This window comes from Peromyscus maniculatus, chromosome 6, assembly GCF_049852395.1.
Source record: "Peromyscus maniculatus bairdii isolate BWxNUB_F1_BW_parent chromosome 6, HU_Pman_BW_mat_3.1, whole genome shotgun sequence".
Classification (NCBI taxonomy): domain Eukaryota; kingdom Metazoa; phylum Chordata; class Mammalia; order Rodentia; family Cricetidae; genus Peromyscus; species Peromyscus maniculatus.
In genome coordinates this window covers 50,421,721-50,446,559 of record NC_134857.1, presented here as the reverse complement: position 1 = coordinate 50,446,559, position 24,839 = coordinate 50,421,721, and the positions used below count along the sequence as shown (strand labels likewise).

Here is a 24,839-nt window from a genome sequence, read left to right as displayed (position 1 = left end):
AAGAAGCAACCATTAACACACCAGTGTGGGGAGAGGAGAGCATGTCAGGCTAGTGGGAACCACATGGTGGCATGCCAGGGATCAGGAAAGCATGCTCTGCAGCAGACGCCAATAGAAGGGTCTAACCTGGCCTCTGTATTTCTCTGGAGAAGACCGAGACACATGCTGAGAAACATGCATTACACACAGTGAACATAGGGGATAGTGTTGCTGTCTCCTTCTTCAGATGAGGAATGCATCCTGCTTGTAATTCTGAGACGATCTATGAGCCACCTGTGGGATAAATCGAGCGGAAGCATCACTGGGAGAAAAGCCATCTGTCACTGCATGTTCTAGTGAGTTTGATCGGCAGGCAAAAGAAAAGGCCTGTGAACTAAGATGGGGGAACAAAACATAAAGTTAGCTTAGGTTTAGATGATCCAGGAAGGAGAAGGTATTGAGGAAGGAGTGAATAGGCATGGAGGGACAGGATTACGAGGGGGCACAAGGAAATTCACGGCTAGCTGGCGGCAGTGAGTCAGCTCCATGAGTGAAGTCCGGTGACCCAAGTTCAAGCCCAGAGACCCGAATGGTGGAAGTGGGGAACAGACTGCAGACTGCAGGTTGCTCTCTGACCTCCACATGGGCACCACAGGCCCCCAGCATCCCAAATAAAGTGTCAATACTCAAAAGACTAGTTGGGAAACTAATACTAGAGTTATTACTTCTTGCTTTTAGAGACAATGAAAGTGACTTTTGAAAGTTTAAGAAACACTGGAAACCATGTGGAAGTCCGTGATCTGGCTGCTATGGGCAGGGAAGCTTTTTTTTTTTTTTTTTTTTTTTTTTTTTTTTTGGTGCAGTGGTATCGATGATTACAGACTCATAGTTGAGGATGGGAGACACTGAAGGCCTCTCTAACAATCACTCCCACACACACACACACTCCCAAAAAGGAAAGGAACAGTCCAGACACAAAGCCACTGAATAGAGTTCCTAAAAATGGTGATAAAGGCCTCTCACTAGCTGCAGCCCTGTAGGCAAAGTGGCCCCTACATCTTGCCTGGGCAACGCAGTCGAGCTGGCCCTGGTGGCGTAGGTGTGGGCTAGCAGACCCAGGACATGAGAGCAGGAGAATCCGCCCTGCCCCTTGCTGCTTACTCCATAGGGCGAGCTAGCCAGGGCAGTGCTGGAGAGCTCACCCCGGTGTTGAGGGTGAGGGAGAGCTGGCAGGCTGACCAGCCCAGCAACCACCCAGACCCAGAACCAGGACTATGAGTTAGCCCATCCCATTATCCAGTCCATCTATGATCTGCTAGAGCCTGTGAAGGGGCTGGTCCTGCAGATCCAAAGCTACACGATCTCTGTGACACAGGACAACAGCATATCCAAGAGGAGCCCTAATGAGGGCTCAGTATTGATGATGCAGCAAAAACCAGAGGCCTCAAACCAGACCAACGACTCACTGCAATGAACACTTGCAAGTAACAATATATGGACTAAAGGGCTGTGTGACTCACTGTGTCACACTACAGCTTCCACAACAAGACTTTTCTTTCCGTTTTGAACATTAAACGTGACAATAGATGGTAGGGGGGGGATTTTTCTTTCCTTTTAAATTTTATCTTGTTTTATCCTGGGGCAGGGGGCACGGGGTTGCAAGGGTAGAGGGCAGATGGGAAGGGATGGAGAGATGAGTGGGGTCGAGATGCATGGTGTGAAATCCACAAAGAATCAATAAGAAGTTCAATTTGAAACAAACAAAAACTGTTTTAAAATTGTGATAAAGATGCTGAAGTATAGCTCTTCACAGTTGATGGCTTCTGGTGGGATGTGTGTGCGCGCGCGCAGACACACACACACACACACACACACACACACACACAGGATTCAGTTATCTTTAAGGGGCTGGCCACTGGGAGTTTGACCATGCTCCAGTGAGTATATGAGCGACACAAATTGGACTTGGTGTATTTTATTTTTCATTTTAGGGGGAGGGTACAGGGGTGGGAGGGTGGACCTGGGGAGGAATGGGAATCGTGTGTGACCAGGGTGCATTGTGTGAAATTCCCAAGTAATCAACAAAAATATTATGTTGGAAAAAATTAAAACAGTATTGTTAAAAAAAACAAAACTGCACAGGCGTGGCACACACCTTTAATCTCAGCACTCAGGAGGTAGAGACAGGCAGGGCTGTTACACAGAGAAACCATGTCTTGAAACTGACCTGCTCCCCTCACCACCACCACCAAAAAAAAAAAAAAAAAAAGGAAGAAAGAAAGAAAGTGAGCAGAATGCTATGGGGCCAAACGTAGACAGACATGCTGAGGTAGTAACATCTAAGGGTGTCTTAGGATGTGAATTAGACACATTTCAGGCTGTGAAGGAGGAGCCCGGCGACAGATTGTCCAGTTTGAATTTCCAGAGGTGCCTGCTAGGTGGCCTGTGGGGCTAAGCCGGCCTGTACACTCATCGGCTGACTCACCTGCCTGAAACAGATCTTCAGTCATTATAAAACCATCAACGCCCTCCCGTATCTTACTGAACTGTTTGTGTATTTGCGTCCTCCTCTTCTGACCTCTCGATCTGATGCTCCTCTCAGGGCTGTCTCTCCACTGGCCACTTCTGGGCTTTGCCCATGCTGATGCCTTGGTCTGACGCATAGAGTCCCTGTTGTCTGGCTAACCGAATACCACACTTCTGTCAAGGTCAAGCTCACATTTTAGTTCCACCATGAGCCTTTCCCAACTGCCTTTCTTTGAACCCCTAAAACACAATTGCTCAATTCTATCCCGCCATGCATTATTCACAATTGTTTTATATATATTTAATGTTGGGAAGGAAAACAAAGCGGAGGAAGAGATTAACAAAGAGAAAGGGGGCTGAAGAGGTGGATCAGTGGTTAAGGGCCCTTCCTGCTTTTTCAGAGCACTAGTGTTTGATGCCCAGCACCCATCATGGGTGGCTCATGACTCCCTGTACCTCTAGCTCCAGGGGTGCTCTCTTCTGGCTTCTGTGAGCACCAGCACCTGCACATACATATGCATACACACACACACACACACACACACACACACACACACACACAAGAATACATTTGTAATAGAGGGGATTCCCACTGTAGCTTCTGATTTGGAGGGTGGGTATTGCTGGCCATTCACTGGGGGAGTAAAGTAAAGTGGTCCAGAGAGACTCTGGTCCAGGGAGAGACATTGAACTGGTGGCAGTAAGCATGCTATTTCCATGTCACTTAGTGATTTACGTTACGTGTCTGGTACCATGAGGAATAGGAGGAGCACATGGGTGTGCCACATAACAAAGCTTACAATGCATATTCTTGGGCCCTCTCCTAACTTACTGAATCGGGGCATCTACAGTGGGACCCATAAACCTATTTTAATAGCATTCTAGGTAATTCAACCACATTGCAATATTTAACATTTTTTAATTATATTTATTTAGTGGGGGGTGCTGCACGTGTACCACTGTGTGCACATGGGGGCCAAAGGACAACTTGTATAGGTCAGTTCTCTCCTCCCACCTTGTGGGTGCCAGGCATCAAACTCAGAGTCCTCAGGCTGGCAGTGGGTACCGTTACCCACCGAGCTCTCTGGCCAGCCCTTGGGTAACACTAAAGAAGCACTACGGGACCATAGAACCCCTAAAGAACTCACTATGTGAAACTATCTCTCACAACTTACATACTCCTTTCCCTTTGAAAGAGAAGGCACTAATTGTGACATCCTATTCCTTGTGGGGACACTCACTGTAATGAACACTTCTTGCCCGGGGGTCACACTCACTAAAAGGCACTATTCTAGACAGAACAATGGGGAGCCTGCTGCCACAGCCACCTGGTCTCCTCTGGCAATTAGCTGAGACTGTCAATGTGAGTGTACTCAGCCCTGATCATTGCAAATAGCAGCTCTGGAGACAGCCAGCCTTCAGCTTGGAGCTTTATAAAGAAACACCACAATTGCCTCTTGAAATGGGCTGGATCACAGTTTTGTTGTTATTGCTGCTGTTTCTTCTATTTTTTTCCCCTTCCTCCTCTCCTCCCACCCCCCTCCCACCCCCCCACCCCCTCACTCCCCCCAAACCTACACACACACACACACACACACACACACACACACACACACACACACACACACATTTCCTCTTCCCCAGATCCATTCCTCCTCCTTTCCCTTCGGAAAAAGGCAGGCCTCCCAGGGATATCAACCATACATGGCATATCAAGTTATAATAAAACTGGGCACATCCCTTCATATCAAGGCTGGATGAGGCAACCCAGTTGGAGGGAAAACAACCCAAAAGTAGGCAGAAGGGTCAGAGACAGCCCCCACTCCCACTGTTAGGAGTACCACAGAAACCCCAAGCTATACAACCATAACATTTATTCAGATGACATAGGTCAGTCCCATGCAGGCCCCCTGGTTGTCAGTTCAGTCTCTGTGAGCCCCTAACGGCCCTGGTTGATTCTGTGGGTTGTTTTCTTGGGGTGTCTTGACCCTTCTGGCTCCTGCAATCCCTCCTCCCCATCTTCTGTAGGATTCCCAGAGCTCTTCCTAATATTTGGCTGTGGGTCTCTGCATCTGCTCCCATCAGTTGCTGAGGAAGCGTCTCTGAAGACAATTAGGCTAGACATCAGTCTGGTTACATAAGATGCCCGGTTCACCACAGAAACAACTATCCCAAGCTCATAGGAGCTCACAGAGTCTGGACCAACAGCTAGGGAGCTCGCAGGGGAACGACCTAGACCTCTACATATGTGTGACCGCTGTGCAGCTTGGTCTATTTGTGGGACTCCTAGCAGTGGGGTCAGGGCCAGTCCCTAATGCCCATGGAGGTCAGAAGAGGGTATTAGATCCCCAGAACTAGAGTTAGAGGTGGTTGTGAGCCACCATGTGGGTGCTGGGAATCAAACCCAGGTCCTTTGTAAGAGCAGCAAGTACTGTTAACCTCTGAGCCCCCGCTGCAGCCCCTGCTCTGGATATTTTCAGGTCTTTATGACAGTTTTCACCATGACTTCAAGCACCTCTCTGGATGGAACCTTTCCTTCTGTACAGCTTTCCTTTCCATTGCATGAGAAAAATTTTAAAAATTAATAACAAAAATCTTAAAAAGAGAAAATGTGTTAGACATACACCATGGAACGGTGTTCAGTCATGAAGAAGGAAATTTGGGGCTGGCAAAATGGCTCAGTGGGCGAAGTCACTTTTCACCCAGTCTGAGGGCTCGAGTTCTGTCCCTGGGGTACACACGGTAGAAAGAGAAGTGACTCCAGCAAGTTTCTCTCTGACCTCCATTCATACACTCACATACACCGTGCACACATGCGGACACACGTATGCACACACTAAACAAGCTGCAATAACAATTTCAATTAAAAATCATTCATTGACATCTATGAATGTTTTGTCTGGACGTGTGTCTGTACACCATGTGAGTGCCTGACGCCCATGGAGGCCAGGAGCGGGTGCCGGGCTCCCTGGGACTGGAGTCACAGTCAGCTGTGGAGCAAGGGGTTGAACTGAGAACTAACTCTGAAACAAGTTCTCACAGGTACAAAAGTCAAGGAATGTGCCGCTTGCCTGTGGTGGTCATATGAACTCTCTTGTGCTCTGCTTTCTAGTTCTGGGTTAAACTGGAATCATCTCCCTGCTATCTTCTTTCTCTCTTTGAAGCCAAGGCAAGTTTTGAAATCAGATGAACAGAAAATGTTAATTGGTTCACTCCATTTTGGGGTTTTGTTTTGTTTTTTTGTATAATGGAACTTAGAGTCATGGTATTTGCTCTCATGGCCTAAGACATTCCCTCTCCATTTGCAGAAAGTAGTTCATTTTTTAGGAGCCAATAAATGCAGTACTATGAAACACTTCATTCCTAGGGCCACTGATCCTCAAAAGTTAGCCATCTAACTCCCAGATGTCCTGGAAATGTATTTGCTTAGGGTTACCTTACATTCAAATATTACTTTGAAAGTCCACATTAACTGGACACTTAATTATCAGAGCACTGAAGTCCTTACAGAATTCATTGAAAATTCTTCTCCTTATGCTTATTCATAAATTAAATCAGGGGCATCTGTCCTTCACCATTTTACTTCTTTATCAAAGAAGACTAAGTTATTTCAGCTTTGTGACCCGTCACTTAGAGGTCATTGCAATAACTGAATGGTTTTTATACTTACAATAGTAAGTGAATAGGTTAGTTAGCTCAGAATAACCTGAGTTAATAAATTTACAGTGTTGGGACTTGAGAGACAGCTGAGTGCTTAAGAACGCATACTTCTCTTGTAGATGACCCGAGTTTGGTTCCTAAGACCCATGTCAAGTGGCTCACAACATGTAACTCCAGCTCCAGGGAGAGCCAACATCTCTCACCTCCTTTTACAAACGTGTGTGCATACCCCCACAAAGATGCAGACATAATTTAAAACCAATAAAAAATGAATCTTAAATTTTTAAGCCGGGCGGTGGTGGCGCACGCCTTTAATCCCAGCACTCGGGAGGCAGAGGCAGGCGGATCTCTGCGAGTTCGAGGCCAGCCTGGGCTACCAAGTGAGTTCCAGGAAAGGCGCAAAGCTACGCAGAGAAACCCTGTCTCGAAAAAACCAAAAAAAATAAAATAAAATAAATTTTTACAATGTTAAATTAGCACCTATCAGAATTTAAAATGCAGTAAGTCAATGCTTATCATTAATTACAAAGAGATACTCTACAGTTATCGGACTAGTGAAAAGGCGGCAAATTCAAGGCCAGCCTGGGATACAACAGTGAGACCCTACCTCAGAAAATACAGTCTGTGTCGAAAGGCTAAGGATGTGCCTCAGTGGGTAAGACTGCTTGCTGCACAAACGGGGATCTGAGTTCAAATCCCAGAACCCAGGTTAAAAACAAAACAAAATAAAAAACAACCAGATATGGTGGAGTGTTTCCCTGTAACTCCAGAGGTTTAGGAGTGGAGACAGGAAGGTTGCTGGGGCTTGTTGGCCATCAGGCTATCTCCAGGGTCAGTGAGAGACACTGTCTCAAGACAGTATGACAGAGTGCCTGATCAGTAAAGCAGATTAGCTGATCCTCTGCTGGCCTCTGCATGTATATACATCTGTGCTCATCACACTCTTGTCTCTCTCTCTATGTGTGTATGTGATAAATTGCTTATTTTCCATGTTATTTTTTGTACATTTTCTTAAAATAAGAACCTTCATATGCCGTAAATGAGCAGAGACGACAGAGGACAAAGTAGGAGGTGAGAAGAGAGGCTGGGATGCGGCCACGATTGCCAGCGTGCAAGTTCATAGCCCCAGAGCAGGCACAGCGGGCCCAGAGCCTGTAGGAAGTGGGGCAGACGGCTCTGCCTCCTTCCCTGTTGACTGCCATCTTCCTGACAGTGCGGTCCAGTTGGTATTGAGCTCGGGATTCCTGAAAGACACATTCTGATGTTTGAGGGAAGTCACTGAACTCTGAAAATGCAGTGTTGGCGTCCTCTCTCTACTGAAGGTTATCCAGCTATATAGATCACATCTGGCCAGTGGGGAGTGGAGAGAAGCTAAGCTACTCGGGGCAAAATTTAGGTAAGAATCTATTTCCCCTTTCCTTCCAGAACTAGGGTGCTGTCTGATTTTCTCAAATGAAACATGTTTGGAAATATACACACAGCAAGGCCAGTTTCCCTTCATGGATGGTGGAACCGATTCACGTTCAAAAACTACCTGGAAGAAATATTGTTCCTGTTGTTAGACTGATTTTTAATAATTCCTGCAGTTTAAGTGCCGGCAAACTGCTGGGGGATGGTCTGTACGTCAAATTGCTCTGATTGGTCAATAAATAAAACACTGATTGGCCAGTGGCCAGGCAGGAAGTATAGGCAGGACTAACAGAGAGGAGAAAAGAAAGAACAGGAAGGCAGAAGGAGTCACTGCCAGCCGCTGCCATGACAAGCAGCATGTGAAGATGCCGGTTAGCCGCGTGGCAAGGTATAGATTTATGGAAGTGGATTAATTTAAGCTATAAGAACAGTTATCAAGAAACCTGCCACAGCCATACAGTTTGTAAGCAATATAAGTCTCTGTGTTTACTTGGTTGGGTCTGAGCGGCTGTGGGACTGGTGGGTGACAGAGATTTGTCCTGACTGTGGGCCAGACAGAAAAACTCTAGCTATAGCAAACAGTACTCTAGAGGCAAACATGAAATAAGAATTAGAAACACAGCTTACATGCCCTTCCATATTAAAAACTGGTAGTTATTTAATGTTTAGTTGAGATGTACCCCTGGTTGGTCTTAAACTTAGAGCTGAAAATGAGCTTGAATTCCTGATACTTCTGCCTCCACTTCCAGGGTGAGCCACCACGCCGAGTTTTATGAGGTGCTGGGAATTGAACCTAGTACCTTGTGCATGTGAGGCAAGCCCTCGACTGACCTACATTCCTAGCCCAGTATTTAACATTTTGAAAACCTTAGCTGCTTTTCTGTTGTTATATTGACCCAGAGAAGCACACAATAGGTACTACCTCTTTTATAAATGAGAGATGCTGGGTGGTGTCGGCACACAGCTTTAATCCCAGCATTCCAGAGGCAGAGCCAGACAGATCTCTGTGAATTCGAGGCCAGCCTGGTCTAAAGAGCGAGATCCATGACAGGCACCAAAACTACACAGAAAAACCCTGTCTCGAAAAAACAAAACAAACAAACAAACAAAAAGAGTTATAAATGAGAAGATACAAAGATCTGAGTAATTAAATTAATGGTCAAAGGGCATACAACTAGCTAAGCCAAGATGGTGTCAGTTCAGCTCTATCTATTGCCCCTCATTGTTTCCAAGCTGGCCGTTGGGATTCTCAGCTTGCCTGGCACCCAGCATCATTTTATAGGAACAATGCTCCAAACTTTACTGGAGTGCAGGAAGGTTTTGAAACCTCAAGGGAGTGGGGTGTGCCTCACACAGGAACAGGTAGTCCTCCCTTACAGCTCTGCCTGTCTTCACCTCTGTTGTGAAGCAATGGGAACTGATGCTTTCTACAGACTCACAAACACACCGGATCCCAGGGAAGGTAAAGGAAGTTTCCTCCATGACATTAGGACTATTTCAACAAAACGATATGATGTTTGAGATCCTGACATTTGCTTTAAAAGAGTGGGTAGATATGTAGGAAAAGGTATAAATATACAAGGCCTGGGAATGGATGGCCTCAGCACAAATATTGAGGCTGAGTTCTGAGCAGATGAGGCATTATTTGAGCTTGTCTGTATATGTTTGCAGTTTGAAGACTAAAATGCCAATAAAGTAGCAAAACAAATGATAAAATAGGAGATGGTGAGGTAAGTCAGTAGGTGATGGCATTTGCTATGTAGCCCGGCAACCACAGTTTGATCCCTAGAACTGACGTCACGGCTGGAGGAGAGAGCTGACCCCACCAAGCTGTACTCTGCGCGTGCGTCACGGCATGCGACTCCTGCCCTAATAACGAACTTAGAAAATAGAAATGAAGAAATAAATACTGTTAAAATCAAAGCCAGGCTCTGGAAGGAAAAGTAGGGTATGTCAAGTTTGAAGACTGAAACTGTAATCGTTTAGGGGCCTACTAGCTTATCTTAATTCATAGATCTTAAAAGATTGCCATTTGAACACAAATGGAAGTAATTTCCAGCTAACAAAATTGTCAGCCTCGGGGTGTGGAGGTGGTGTTCCGTAAAGCCATCCGGGACTCTGGGATGGGGGTCCTTGCTATCTTCACATGTGGTTGCCAAGGTCATTTGATACACCCCAAGCCTGGCCTGTACGAAGAAGGGAGTGGCACAAGAACACATCTTGTGGAAGGACAATCCAGAGGTGCCACAGTTCTGCTTCTGTGAAACAGAAAGCTCGGCAATGCGGCTGAGGCTGGCGGAGCCTCGGTTCAGATCTGTGTCTGTCCACGGCTCACGTGGTTCACAGCGTGGCACTACTGGGAAGTCATAGAACTGGCAGAAACGAGATCATGGCGGGATGCACTCGAAGGGGGTTCTGGGTCTCTCCCTTGTCCTGTGGTGTTGGGGATCAAATCCAAGGCATCTTAATACCCAACTTTCTCTTCTCTCTTTCTTCCATGCCATTAGGGGACTAGTCTTGCTCCATCACGAGCTTCAGCCCTGATGTTTTATCACCAACCCAGGGCCAAGTAATCACGATCAAACCCCCAAAACCATGAACCCAGACAAACCTTTTCTACATGGACTATCTCGGGCATTTCTTTCAGTAACAGAAAGTGAACACAGTAGGGATGGCCTTCTCATAGACGCAGTAAAAGTTTGATGACAAATTTTGATTAAAAAACAACAACAATCATTTCTGCTATGACTACCTAGGGTCCTCGGCTATTAACCTAGGCAGAGGTCAATTATCATGATGCTTCTGAGACTGAAACTTAATGTTTAGGGCCTCTCACTAGCGCAGGTCTCACAAGGCTCCACGAGGAGTCTGTATTCATTACCAATTTCTTTTTAAAATACATTTATTATGATGTGAATGTGCTATGCATGTGCCACAGCATGTGTGGGGAAGTCAGAGAAAAACTTTGAGGACTCAGTTCTCTGCTTCCATAGGGGGTTCCAGGGATTGAACTCAGGTGTCATTGGCCCCTTAGTCAGTCTCTCTCTCTCTCTTTCTCTCTCTCTCTCTCTCTCTCTCTCTCTCTCTCTCTCTCTCTCTCTCTCTCTCTCTGAGTTGATCTCACATAATACAACAATAAGCTTATTTTTCTCATGCCATCTCTCAGAATTGGGCTGGATCAGCCTCCCTGAGTGGTCTGTACTGGGCTATCTCATGATCTTCCAAAGCTTTCAGTCACAGCTGCAGTTTTCTGAAGGCCTGACCAGGACCGGAACATCCATTTTTTAAATGGCTCACATGGCTAGAGGTATCATTTCTTTCTTCGTGCTTCTTTTGAGCATTCTTGTAACGTGGTAGCTGGGTTTCCCCAGAGTGAATGTCCAGAGAGAGAGAGAGAGAGGAGAGAGAGAGAGAGAGATGGGGTTAATGACGTTCCTGTATCTTAGCCACGGAAGTGACTCACCGTCAGTTCTACTGCATTCCATTGGTAAAACACAGCAGCGACTCAATGTGCAAGAGGAACTGTACAAGGTCACGAATACCGAGAGCTAGAGATAATGAAGGAAATTCTTCATAGTTGGAAGCTAGCTACACTAGGCCTTAGTAACATGTTTGCATAGTTATCTTTGTAATATTTAGAAAAGTAAGACATCTTTATGCTCTTTCCCCAAAATCACATTAGGTTTTAGTCCCATTAAATGTAAAATTTTTTCCTATGGGAACTTATCTGACACTCTGTAAAGTATTTTAGAAGTTGGTAAAACTATTCCACAAACCAAAATCTCTCCCTCTCTCCCTCTCTCCCTCTCTCCCTCTCTCCTCCAGGATCTCACTAATGTAAACTTGGCTGGGCTGGAACTCTCTATGTAGAGAACTTGGCCTTGAACTCATAGAGCTCTACCTGCCTATGACTTCTGAGTGCTAGAATTAAAGGAGTGCACTACCACAATGGCTTCTAATCCAAATTTTTTTATCTTTTGTAAAAATGTTTTCTGGGCAGGCTGATCAGACCAAAGAGGGGTTATGTCTAACAATCTGAGCAGGTGCTTCCAGTTAGCTCAAGTCTATAAATTCTCTCTCTCTCTATGCCTCAAATCTCTCGATTATAAGATGAAGACAGCAGCACACCCTCCATATGTTGCAATGATTGGATAAGATAACCTCCCAAAGTGCCTCGAATGTGTCTGGCAAGCAGCATATGCTCAATGAATATCATTGGTTTTTATTATTGTGTCTCTGTATCTCAGGAAGCCATTTTCAGATGCTTTTCAGAGTATTGCAGCAATTTATAATTTCAGTGTTCATCTCAGATGATTGTGTACATTTGTATAAGTTGGCTGACAATGATATGAAGCAATATCAAAGATATGGAACAATTGGAACACATGAGCATTTACTGGTGGGAGTGTAATAGGTATAGTGATTCTGGTAAAATGTTTGTTAGAGGATCCACATAAGATAACTGTATGCACAACCCACAGTATAGCAACTCTGCTCCTAGCTATAAACCCGACGGCAGTTATGCTTGCATCTACCAAGATACATATGCAAGAATATTCATAATGCCTTCATTCATGTTAACCCAACATGAAGCAATCCAAATGCCCTCTGACATGATAAGCATGTCTGAGGAGGGATGAATATTGCAATAAAAAGAAGCAATCTCATCAAGACCATGTTGAGTAAAGGGATCTAAGAACAAAAATCAGATAGTTCAGAGAGAGAAAATATAAAGTTGAGTGGTATCTTAGGGTTATTATTGCTGTGATGAAACACCATGAGCAAAAAGCAACTTGGGGAAGAAATGGTCTATTTCCCTCACAGTTCCATATAATGGTTCATCATCAAAAGCAGGCATTCACTAGAGGACCTGGAATACTAAGCACACAGGGTTGTTCCTTTAAGGGAAGGAATGTAAAACTTGTTTTCTGCCCAGAAGGCTGGAGTGGACATGCTTTCTAGCCTGGTGACCTTTGTGCAATCTGTGTGTCTGAAGACTTTCTGGCGCCAGACCCTCCCCCAGACCTTTCTCTCAGTCTACAGAACTTATTCTCTTGAAAGGTGCTACATGTACTTTACAGAGTTTCCATGTAGTCACACTTAATCTGTATTTAGTTTACATTGTTCCTCAAGGAGATATAGATACGCTTTGTGGTGCACATGGGATTGAGTTAATCTTCACAAGAGTAGTTTTCACCAGATTGTGCTATTTAAATATGCCTAAAAGAAACAGCTTGGAGTCAGACTCCTGAAGTTTGAACCAACACTGGCTACTGAGTCATGTTGCGATGAACTATCCTCTTGCCTCCCATGACTCGTCTGGCCTGTGAAGATAGCAGAGCCCCCAACAGGGCTGGAACTTAGAAGCAGGAGCTGATGCAGAGGCCATGGAGGGGTGCTGCTTACTGGTTGACTTCTCATGCTCAGCCTGATTTCTTACAGAACCCAGGACCACGAGCCCAGGTGTGGCTCCCACCTACAGTGGGCTGGGCCCTCCCACATCAGTCACTAATTAAGAAAATTCCTTACAGCCGGATCTTATAGAGACATTTTCTCAATTTTTCAGATGACTCTAGCTTGGGTCAAACTGACATAAAACTAGCCCGCACAGGGGAGGAGGGAGGTGAGGAGGGTCTAGAAGGTGTTGGGGAGGGAGGAAACATGATCAGAATATACTGTATGGAAAAAGATAACAAAATAAAAGAATTGGAGATGAGAAAGGGAAAAAAGTGGATAGTTCATAATTTCATTATGTGGACTTGGAAATTAGTCAAACAACAGGGATTAAAATACTGATTTTCTTTTGGACAATTCTGACTGGAAGACTGACCAAGGCAGCCTTCTATGATACTGAAAACATTCTAACTATTGGTCTGAGTAGTGGCTACATCGGTGGATAATAGGATAATTAAAAAATCAGTCAAGCTTTCCATTTAAAATTTGGATATTTTATTGTAAGTTGTACTGATAAGACTCCCTCCCCTTTCTAAAGCTAGTGATGGAGAGCAAGGTGTGGTGGCAGATTCTTGTAATCCCCATACTTGGAAAGGCGAGGCAGGAGGACAGTGAGTTTAAGGCTGGCTAGGACAATACAAAACAAAACGGAAGTAACGACCGGGCTGTGGAGATGGCGTCATGGGTGAGGTGCTTGTTTTCAAGCATGAGAACCCGAGTTTGGACTGGCGTGGCAGCAGGTCTGTGATCCTAGGATCGCTCGCCAGCCAGTCTAGCCGATCAGTAAGCTCTGGGTTTCATTGAGAGACTGTGTGGAAACTAAGGTGGAGAGTGATTGGTTAAGGAGGATACGTCCTCCACATGTGTGTGCACACACACAAGGATCTGCACTTGCATGTAAACTTCCTGAGTTCCTTTTCTCTTGCTGGGATAAAGCACCCCCACCAAAAGCAACCCGGGGAAGAAAGGGTTCATTTTACCTCACGGGTCCCGGTCCCTCGAAGGAAGTCAGGGCAGGAATTCAAGGCAGGAACCTGGAGGCAGGAGCAGGGACAGAGAGGCCAGGGGGAGGCTTCTTTCTGCCTTGCTCCCTGTGACTTGCTCAGCCTGATTCTTTACAGCACACAGGACCACCAGCCCAGGAGTGGCACCATGTACAGTGATCCAGGCCCTCCCATAGCCATCATCAACCAAGAAAACGCACCACAGGCTTGTCCACATACCAATCCAGTGGGGCCATTTCTCAACTGAGGTTCCCTCTTCAATGACTCTAGCTTGGGTCAGGTCGACATAAAACTACCCAGTAGATATAAACGCGCGCTTGCACGCGTGCATGTATACACACACACATACACACACACACACACACACACACACACACACAGAGAGAGAGAGAGAGAGAGAGAGAGAGAGAGAGAGAGAGAGAAAGTAATGGTATAAAGAAACCCACTGTGGAGAACATTGACACGGGGTGACGGAGAAAGAGACTTGACAGTGATTGAGGGCTAGTCGAAAGCTTCATTTTGCCAACCCTAAATCTTTTTTTTTTTTAATCTTTTTGTTGTTGTTTAAATTCAGTGATTTTTCTTTTTCTTTTTTTTCTTTTCCTTCCTTTCTTTCTTTCTTTCTTTTTTTTTTTTTTTTCCAGAGCTGAGGACCGAACCCATGGCCTTGTGCTTGCTAGGCAAGCGCTCTACCACTGAGTTAAATCCCCATCCCCAACCAACCCTAAATCTTTATAGTTAGAGTTGCTAAGCAGTGATGGAGAAGAACCGTGGATTTGCTCTTTAATGGCTGTGTTAGTTTCGCCATTTCAAAACTAAGAACCAGTGTTCTGTGAGGTGAGAAGACTAACAAGGAGAAAGGGAGACAGAGCTCTTGACTCAGAGCTGGGTCTGCTGGGGTACGAGAGAAAGTAAACCAAAGGTAACAGCTGCAGAACTTCTCTGCCCTGGGGGAGGATGGGGGGGGGATGAAGCTGGAGCAAACCATTAGAGGCAGAAGCTGAAGGTCGGTGCTCCAGGAACTGAAGACAGCTGTGCATTCTAGGACCTGAGAGAAATTCAATGAGGCTGGGCAAACAAGTGGACTGGAGAGGCCCCAGGGAGTGTCACATGGATGCAAGGACCCCACTGAGGGGAGACCCTCCAAGCCCTGTGCAGGAGAAAGGCATGATGCCACCTACCTTAGATGTGTTCGTCTGCATTCAGTGTGAAGGGAGGGTAGGAGGGAGGCAAGATGAAGGGAAGACAGCCTGACTGGAGGGCTGTTGAGGCAAAGCAGGCTGTGGATGATGGTACTGAAGCTAAGGCCACAGAGGTGAGAGTTGAGCAATGTTCAGAAGTGGCGGGACCGGTCGGTCGGCTCAGCAAAGGAAAGACGGACAACAGCTAGTGTTCAGCTCTGGCTTCAGCAACCCTGTGGACTGTGGTGCCACTCACCTGCGCAGAGACTAGGTGGAATAGTAGCTGGCCAATGAGAGGGGTTTGGAGGGGTAGGAAGAGGAAGGTAATGAGTTCCGTTTCATCCATGCCGTGTCTTGAGTGCCCAGAAGATGCTGAAGCAGAGATATTCGGTTTATACTTGGTCCTTAGGAGAGGTGACTTGAAGAAACCAGTCTAGAAGTCAGTGCTGTGTAGAAATGAATTAAATGAATTAAAACCACAGGGACAGAACAACTAGAATTTCTTCCTTGAACAATGCCAAGTGGGAAGCAGATTGAGTTCAGAACACCAAGGGAATCCTCTTCAGTAAAGGATCAGCAGCAGAGAAAGAAGGCGGAGGGGGTGCACAAAGAAAGAAGGAAGCCACAAGAATGTATACCTGGTGGGGCTGGAGAGATGGCTCAATGGTTAAGAACACTGACTGCTCTTCCAGAGGACGTGGGTTCAATTCCCAGCACCCACATAACAGCTCACACCCATCTGTAACTCCAGTTCCGGAGGACACAACACCCATGGCAAACACCAATGCACATAAAATAAAAATAAATAAAATTTTAAAAATGGAATGTACACACAGAAGCTTAAAGAGCTTCCAGCTAGTATCAGGAAACAGGATCTAAAGCTGCCAGGAGGTCATGACATCTGGGAAGTCTTTACCATTGTCACGAAAGCAGCAGATGTGGCATCCTGTGCACCACTACACCTTTACCCCAGCGCTGCCAAGTCAGAGGCAAGCAGACTTTGTGAGTTCGAGGCCAGCCTGCACTACATAGTAAGGTCCAGGCCAGTCAGGGAAACACAGCGACACCCTGCCTCAAGTCAGTCTCTGGAGAGATGGATCAGCAGGGTAGGAGCTCTTGTGGTTCTTGCAGAGGATGCATGCAGGCTTGGTTTCCAGCACCCAGGTGAAGGTTCACAACTGTCTGTAACTCTGGACCTTGGGGACCTGAAACCTTCTTTTGGCCTCTGTGGGCACCAGGCATGCACATGGTGCACATTAATACATGTAAGAAAACACTCATACACATATACTAAGATAAATAAATCTTTTTAAAAAATAACCAAAATAACAAAAACCCAGCAGAGATGTGTTCACCAAATTTCAGAGATTAAACTGGCTTGGATTAAAGGCCACGTGTTTAAATGTCTAATTCTCAAATATCCATCCCAGGCCTGTGCCTCAAAACCGTGCAGCTTAGTCCCCTTACTAATTTAAAAACAAATCAACTAATATCCTAGTTTCAGACAGCAGAGCATCCTCCCACTTTAATCATAAAGGGGCTTCTTCCCGAGCATTGGTTAACTCACAGCATGGCTCTGTAGAGCCATTGACCACACAGTTCGGAGAAATGACCAGCCACGCCACGGGACTTCTCTAGCAGATACGTCGCTGCTGCTGCTGCCACCTCCTGCTGCTGGGTCCCCATGGGTCTGGGATCTGGTCAGCAGAACCTCTATGCCAGCTGCATAGAAAAGGGAGAAGCCTCGGCAACCATGCCTCCCAGAAGAACCGCATGGCTTCCGCACCACCCTCACCCCACCTGCTACTTCAGGGAGGCAAGCAGCATGACCCCTAGCTACACTCCGAGGGAGTCTGGGAAATGTAGTTCTTTAGCTTCCCGGCTTTTAAAGCCCAGAAAGCCAAGCAAGCTACAATGAAATTGGATATGTATGAAGAGCCAATCACAATATTCGCCACTATCTATCTCTTTTTCTTCCGGTTGGCCTTCTGTTGCTGCAATAAAGGCCCTAACCAAAAGCAGTCTGGGAGGAAAGGGTTTCTTTTACCTCACAGGTTGCAGTCTAACATCTAGAGAAGTCAGAGCAGGAACTCAAGACAGGCATCTGGAGGCAGGAGCTGAAGGCCATGGACAAGTACGGCTTCCTGACTTGTTTCTTATGGCTTGTTCAGCCTGCTTCCTTATACAGTTCAAGACCAGTTGCCCAGGGGTGGCACCATCCACAGTGGAGTGGATCCTCCCACATCAATCATTTCATCATGAAATTGACCTACAGAAGTACCTATGGGCCAGTCTGTTGGAGGCATTTTCTCAAATGAAGTTCTTCTTCCCAGTCAACCCTGGCTTGTGTGAAGTTGACAAAAAACAAAACGGAAAAAAAAAAAAAAAAAAAAAAAAACAAACAAACAAACAAAAAACTCCACCCAGTATACTTTTCTTACTAAGTTCACCCCTTTCTCATGCTAAAATTACAAACCACAAATTACAAGTATAGCAGCATGGCCATGCCTCTTGTTAAGCAATTATTCCTGGTACATAAGAAACTCCATGCATCTACTGTCTGTGAGATACAGAACCTCATCAAAAAACTATCTTTGGGTAATGAAAGTTTTTTCCTCATCTGTTACAACTAAGTATTGCTACCCTCAAATGTACAGGCTAAACTATGAGGTTAGTCCCGAGTGGAAAGGGGAAAAAGAGAGAAAACAAAAACAAGAACAAGGATGAAGTGCGGTCATGAGGACATAGCTGCCCTTCTAACTTCCTTCCTCCAGGACTTACACAATGCTGCCCACACTCTCAGCCAGAGCTGAAAGGGTTGGCATCACTGACCTGATGGGATGACCTAACCTTCCTTCCCAAGGGAGCCGAGCCTTATATGACCTGACATGTAGACCTCTGAGGTTTTTGCCTGGTTACTCCCCTCCCAACCAGACTGGCCAAAGATAAAGGACACAAATGTCCTCTTGCCCCCTTCAGTGTGTGCCAGAAACTTATCTCCCCATTTAAAATCAGAAATGTGCACCTATGACACCGTACACAATCTATTTTAAAATTTGTTATTGTTTACTGTGTATGTATGATGTGTGGGGTGCACATATGTCATGATATTCATGTGGAGGTCAGAGGACAATTTTGTGGAGTCAATTCTCTCCTCTGACTTTTACATGGGTTCCAGGGATCGTACTCAGGCCATCAGTCCTATATGGCAGATACTTCATCTGCCGGGCCATTTTGCTGGCCCTGCACATGTAATCTGTTTCTTCCTTTGTTCATGAGGCATGAGCGATTCAAAAGGATCGGACCAGACCAGTTCAACAAGACTACTCTTGTATGTCCTGAAGGAAGATTCCTTACTTTGTTAACAAGATTGTTAGAACAAAAATTTTCAGACTTGAAGGGGCCAGCTGTCGTGGCAGCTGTGTCTCAGGATGCAGAGATAGAGGCAGGCAGATCTCTATGAGTTTGAGGCCAAGCCTGGTCTACATAACAAGTTCCAGGCCAGCCAGGGCTATACAGTGATATTCTGTCTCAATAAACAGAAGCAAAAACAAATAACAACAAGAAAACTTGCAGGGTAGGAAGCCAATTTTTTTTTAAGTGAATCATGAGGTTTACTGGTGAGTGTCATTCACAGTTCACGTGTATTGGTTCTGAACCCATGTGCTGTGGGATGGTCTGTATGTCAAATGCTCTGATTGATCAATAAATAAAACACTGATTGGCCAGTGGCCAGGCAGGAAGTATAGGCGGGACTAACAGAGAGAAGAAAGGAGGGAATAGGAAGACAGAGGGAGACACTGCCAGCCGCTGCCATGACAAGAAGCATGTGAAGATGCCAGTAAGCCACAAGCCATGTGGCAAGGTATAGATTTATAGAAGTGGATTAATTTAAGCTATAAGAACAGTTAGCAAGAAGCCTGCCACGGCCATACAGTTTGTAAGCAATATAAGTCTCTGTGTTTACTTGGTTGGGTCTGAGCGGCTGTGGGACTGGCAGGTAACAGAGATTTGTCCTGACTGTGGGCAAGCCAGGAAAACTCTAGCTACACCCATGTATTGTGGTCATAGAAGGTGTACATTGGTTATGTTCAGACTGATAGTGTTACAACCTCACAAGCTGTAGTTTTCCAGGTGCTATGGTAACTAGGTGTCCCAAAGGATCTAAAAGTCCCCCGACTCCTGGGTGATTTCACAACAGTGTTACTTGAGTACTTCGTTCATCAGTAATAAAGTCTCAGGTCAGAAGCACCATTAAAAGGATAGCAGAGACTTAGGCATTTAGTAGGTCGATATAGAGAGAAGTAAGAATTTGGAAAATAAACCTATCTATAGGAAACACATGCTACAGTGAGGCAGATCACTGCCATCACCTTAGAAATACATCAGCGCAATCCACCTACCACTGGATGGCTGCCTGATTTTGTAGGGCTGGTAGCTGGATCTGAGAGGTTTGAGTAGTGGTCAATGCAACAAATAATGTTACATATTTACGTCTTGATTAAGTTAGTGCTCATGGGGTTAGACAACCTTGAACCTATGTGGAATCTACATCCTTGGCACCATGGAGATTTTCTAAATATAATTTTTGTTGTTATTGTTTTTGAGACAGGGTCTCATTTTGTAGCCCTGGCTGTCCTAGAACTCTCTATATGGACCAGGTTGGTCTTGAACTCATCGGGGCAGGCGAGGGGAGGGGAGGGAGAAATCTACCTATCTCTGTTTCCCAAGTGCTAGGATTAAAATCACATACCACCACACCTGGCCTAGTAGTATAAATAGCATGTGTACATATGTATGCACATGCATGTTAGTGTGCATGCACACATGCGTGCATTTGTGCCATGGTGCACATAAGGTCAGAGGACAGCTTCTGGGAATCAGTTCTTTCCTTCCATATTGTTAAGGTAGGTTCTTATGGCTAAACCGATGGCCTAGTGGGTAGGAGCACACACTGCTGTCACAGAGGACCTGGGTTTAGTTGCTGACATCCATGCTGGGTGGCTGCCTATGACTCCAGCTCTGGTGGAATCTAACACCTCTGACCTCCTTCACAGATACCTACACTCCTGTGCATATACCCACACACAGACACAGACACATACAATTACTTTTAAAAACCTTTTTCTAAAGGCAGACTCTATCTTATTTCTACATCACAGTGTACTTCAAGGGAGCTGGCCCATGAGCTTCCTGGCAATTCCATCACAGAGACTTCTTAGACAAATCTAATGAACAAAACTTTGATGTCTGGGGACGTCTGTTTGTCCATCTAATTGCTGAGAAAGTCCTCTGCAGAAGTAGTTTGACAGGTAACCACACAGTACACAATTACTCACCTACTCTGGGCACAGTCTGAAGATGGCCATCTTTCTACATCACATGTCCTTGACATAGTCTTTCAATCTTGTTCTTTCCATGCCCTGACTTAAGCCTGCCTGTGAGTCAAAGCAGACCCATACTTCAGGACCTGAGCTTAAAATCCTCGGGGGGAAAAAATGCCCAGGCCTGGTCAAACACACAGCTGCAAACACAGTCCTGTGAGAGGTAGGGTGGAGATGAGGACGCCGTGGTCTGCCATTTGCCAGCCTACTCTCAGGTTCAGTAAATGGCAAGCCCCAGTGACCTTCCTTTAAATAAAACAGTATGTGGTCCCAGCCTTATGGTATCACTGTCTAGCAGGACGGTACTCAGTAACACAGAGAGAAAAACTAACTATATGCAAACCGTAGTGTGCTGTGGGAATAAAACAAAGAAACAACTAACTGTGGCCACAGCAGGAAAAGTTCAATGGGGGAGTATGAGTAGTAGTAATAATAAGAAGAAGATATGTAAGGCGAGTTCTGACGGGTGAAATTAGCATGTCAGAAGAGAAACAAAATGGAAGGCACATTCAAGTTGAGGAAACATTGTGGGCAAAGGTGTGAGAACATGAACAGGCATGCGAAGCATCTCAGCCCTTTCAGATTGCCAAGAGAAGATATTCTAGAATAGGGTGGCTGTGAAAAACAGAAACTGGGAGCCAGGCATGGTTGCACACATCTTTAATCCCTCAGGAAGGATCAAGATCTTTAAGCATTCAGGAGGCAAAAGCAGGTGGATTTCGATGAGTTCCAGGACAGCCTACATAGGAAGACCTTGCTCAAAAACAGAGAGATTTTTTACAGTTCTGGACTCTGGCAAACACAAGTTTAAGGCTCCAAGAAATTCAGTTTTTGGTAAGGGACTGTATTCTGGTTTAAAGATGGCAACTTTAGGTGAGCCCATACATCCTGTTTAACAGCCCTGGCTGTCCTGGCACTCTCTCTGCAGACCAGGCTGGCCTCAAACTCACAGAGATCCACCTGCCTCTGCCTCTCGAGAGCTGGGATTAAAGGTGTGCGCCACCATTGCTCGGCCAAATGTTCCATCTCTTAATATTCTCATCTACACAATTAAGATGCCAACATATGATTTTGGGGGAGACTAAGAGTTCCACTACAGAAAGTATGGAGACAGACATGCAGTCTGGTGAGGTAAGAATACAGTGAAGTGCACGCCTTTAATCCCAGCACTTGGGAGGCAGAAGCAGATGGATCTCTGTGGATTTGAAACCAGCTGGTCTACAGAGTGAGTTCCAGGCCAGTGGGGGCTGTGTAATGAGACCCTGTCTCAATAATAATAATAATAATAATAATAAATGTGCATAAAAATGTTTAGTGGGAGAGCATGGCAAAAGGAATGGGCAGGTTCATACGGCCTTGAAGATCAGCCTGAGGCATGCACTGAATGTTTGTGAGAAGGAGATAAGGCGTATTCACATCTCAGGGACACGTCATGTTTTACATAATGTGATGGTGTAAAGATCACAGATTCTGAGGGTAAGCAGACTAAATTCGGATCTTTTCCTGTACCCACTAGCAGAACCACTTTGGGCATGCCACTCACCCTCTGTTTTATTCAATTTCCTAAGTGCAGACTAGACATGATCAATAAAATCACTCAAACTCACACGGTACTGCTAGCTAAGTCACAGGCGTTCTTACAGTGATGGACAGGGGAAATGGTCAAGATAAGAAACTGAAGAAATGGGCAAGTGGAGAGGCTGTGCTGGCCAGTCTTGTGTCAACTTGACTCAAGCTAGAGTCTTCTGGGAAGAAGAAATGTCAATAGAGAAAATTCTCCCACAAGACTGGCCGGTGGGCAAGCCTGTGGTACATTTTCTTGATTGATGATTGATGTAGGTAGTGCTCCCCTTGGGGTAGTGGTCCTGAAATAAGAAAGCAGGATGAGGAGCCCTGACTTCCTTCAGCGATGATCTGTAATGTGGAACTATATGCTGAAATAAACCCTTTACTCCCCAAGTTGCTGTTGGTTATGATGTCTTGTTACAGCAATGGGAACCTAAGACAGAGGCTGATGCAAAACTGGAATGAGAGATGAGGAGGACCCAAATAAGTCATGACTGTGGGAACTGAACTGAACGGACAAACATCAGACTGCTATCTGGTGAGCAGAGGCAGCACTCAGAACGGTCCATGGTGCTAGCTGGGAGTCGTGGTCTACATGTGTCTTCCCCGCACTGTTTATAGGGCAGCTTGGTCTACACAGTGACTAAGGTGTAGGCTAGTCAGGTCTACATAGTGAGACTGTTTCAAAACACAAACAAACAAACACATAAAAAAAATAACAAAGCCTAAAGCATGCTTGGTGGTGCTCAGCTGTGAGCCCAGCCGTTAGCAGTAGAGACAGGAAGCTCCGAGTTCACGGTTGTCCTTGGCAACACAGTGAGTCCGGTGCCAACCTGAACTACACAAGGTTCTGTCTCAACAACCCCAAAACAAAACAAAGGGGGGGGTGTATTCATGTGATAGAGATCAGAGAACAATTTGTATGACATATTTCCCCATTAAATTGGTTTTTAAATTACAGGTATTTAAAACATGCCAAAACAGACACACACATGCTTACCACTAAAATGAGAATGTCAGTGGTGACATGGGTCTTTTACATCAAGAAGGAAGTAAGGCTATGAGTCTGCACGCACTCTGGGAGACGCTAACGCCCTTGTGACTTAAGTCTTCATCTGAGGAAGTGGTTTAAGGGTCCCCAAGCCAAGGCCTTTCGTTTCTCCTTCAGAGAACTTTAAAACAGAATTTTAAAAGGAATAATTTATTGAATTAGGGTAAGAATTTTCCACTTGGCTCATTAAACAATATTAATGAGCACCGTTAAGAGAACATATCCAGAACAAGGGGAATTGTAGGGTGCTGTGATGAAACTCCCAGTAAGTGGGGCATAACATGGTGCTTCTCGGCTCAAGCAGAGTCAGGTGGGAGGGCCCAGTCTTACAGATCTCTCATGAATGCCATCAAATGTGATATTGGTTGAGAAGTTTGTGTCTATGTGCACATGACCTGTGTGTTCATTAGATGGGATTTCTCCAAAACATGACATAAACATAAATGAAAAAACTGACTCGCTCTCACTTATTGTGATACAAGGTTTCTCATTGAAAGGAAAACTCACCAATTTGGCTAGTGGGGTGTGTCCATTGACCTTACTAAATAGTACAGTCTGGCCTGAAATGTATAGTGACCCTCCCGGTTCTGCTTCTGAGTGCTGGAAGGCATGCACCATCATGCCTGGCCTTTTTTTTTTTTTTTAAGATATATTTTAGCTAGGCCTAGTGGTACACACCTTTAGTCCCAGCACTCAGGAGATAGAAACAGGAGGATCTCTGTGAGGTCAAAGCCAGTTAGGTCTACATAGTGAGTTCCAGGACAGCCAGGAGCACATAGAGGATAATAATCATGTATTTTTTAAATTAGGCATAGGTGTGTGTTTTCATGTGGGCGTGGCACACTTGTGCAATTGCCCTGGAAGGCGGAGGCTGGGGACCTCCCGGAGCTGAAGTTACAGATGGTAGAGAGGTGGCTGGTGTAGATGCTGGGAACCACTACTACAACAAGCCCAGTAGGAGCTCTCAACCACTGAGCCATCCCTCTAGCCGCTGGCTCTGTTTTCAGTTTAGAAAACCTGAGCTAGGGAGCAGAGAGATGGCTCAGCATTTAAGAGCCTTGCTGCCTTTTTAGAGTCCCAGAGTTCAGTTCCCAGCACCCATGTCTGGCTTACAACCACTTGTAAAACCACCTCCACGGGATCCAACCAACGTCCTCTTCTGATGAGCGTGTGCATGCACTTGCGTGCCCTCTTTTTCCAGTGCACTGCCATTCCAGATTGGTTCTAGATGGGTTTCTTAACTTGAAGTGCTTTTATAATCACAGCAATTCTGAACAAACTATTTTCAGAGGCATTTGTCATTCCTTAAAGCCAAGATTTTCAAAGACCAGTGTCCTCTTGAGGGTTCTTTTACTGTACTGTGTATGGTGTGTAGCCACAAAAAACCAGTGTGATCCCCAGTGTCCTGGTGGGAGGTCCCTGTCTGAGTCTCCACACACAGAATCCTTCAGGTTTCCTCTGGTGTGGGTGATGAGACTTCTTTCCTTTTTACATGCCTTTTCATTTAATCAGATAATAACTTGCCAAAAAGGAACATCCCCAAAAAACCTTGGGGAAAGGTTTTTGTTTTTGTCCTTTAGGAGAATGAAGGTTAAGGAATTTGAAGAACACTGGACAAATGAGA

At 45.4% G+C, this 24,839-nt stretch overlaps 1 long non-coding RNA gene across 1 annotated transcript; it reads right to left on the bottom strand.

The window, feature by feature from the left end:
• Positions 1 to 6,722: 6,722 nt before the first annotated feature.
• On the bottom strand, positions 6,723 to 17,415 carry LOC143273867 (uncharacterized). Its single transcript, XR_013052102.1, has 3 exons — positions 17,262 to 17,415; positions 15,215 to 16,936; positions 6,723 to 15,081 (listed from the first exon to the last, which is right to left on the bottom strand). It is a non-coding gene; the product is annotated as an uncharacterized LOC143273867 (long non-coding RNA).
• Between the last annotated feature and the right edge of the window lie 7,424 nt (positions 17,416 to 24,839).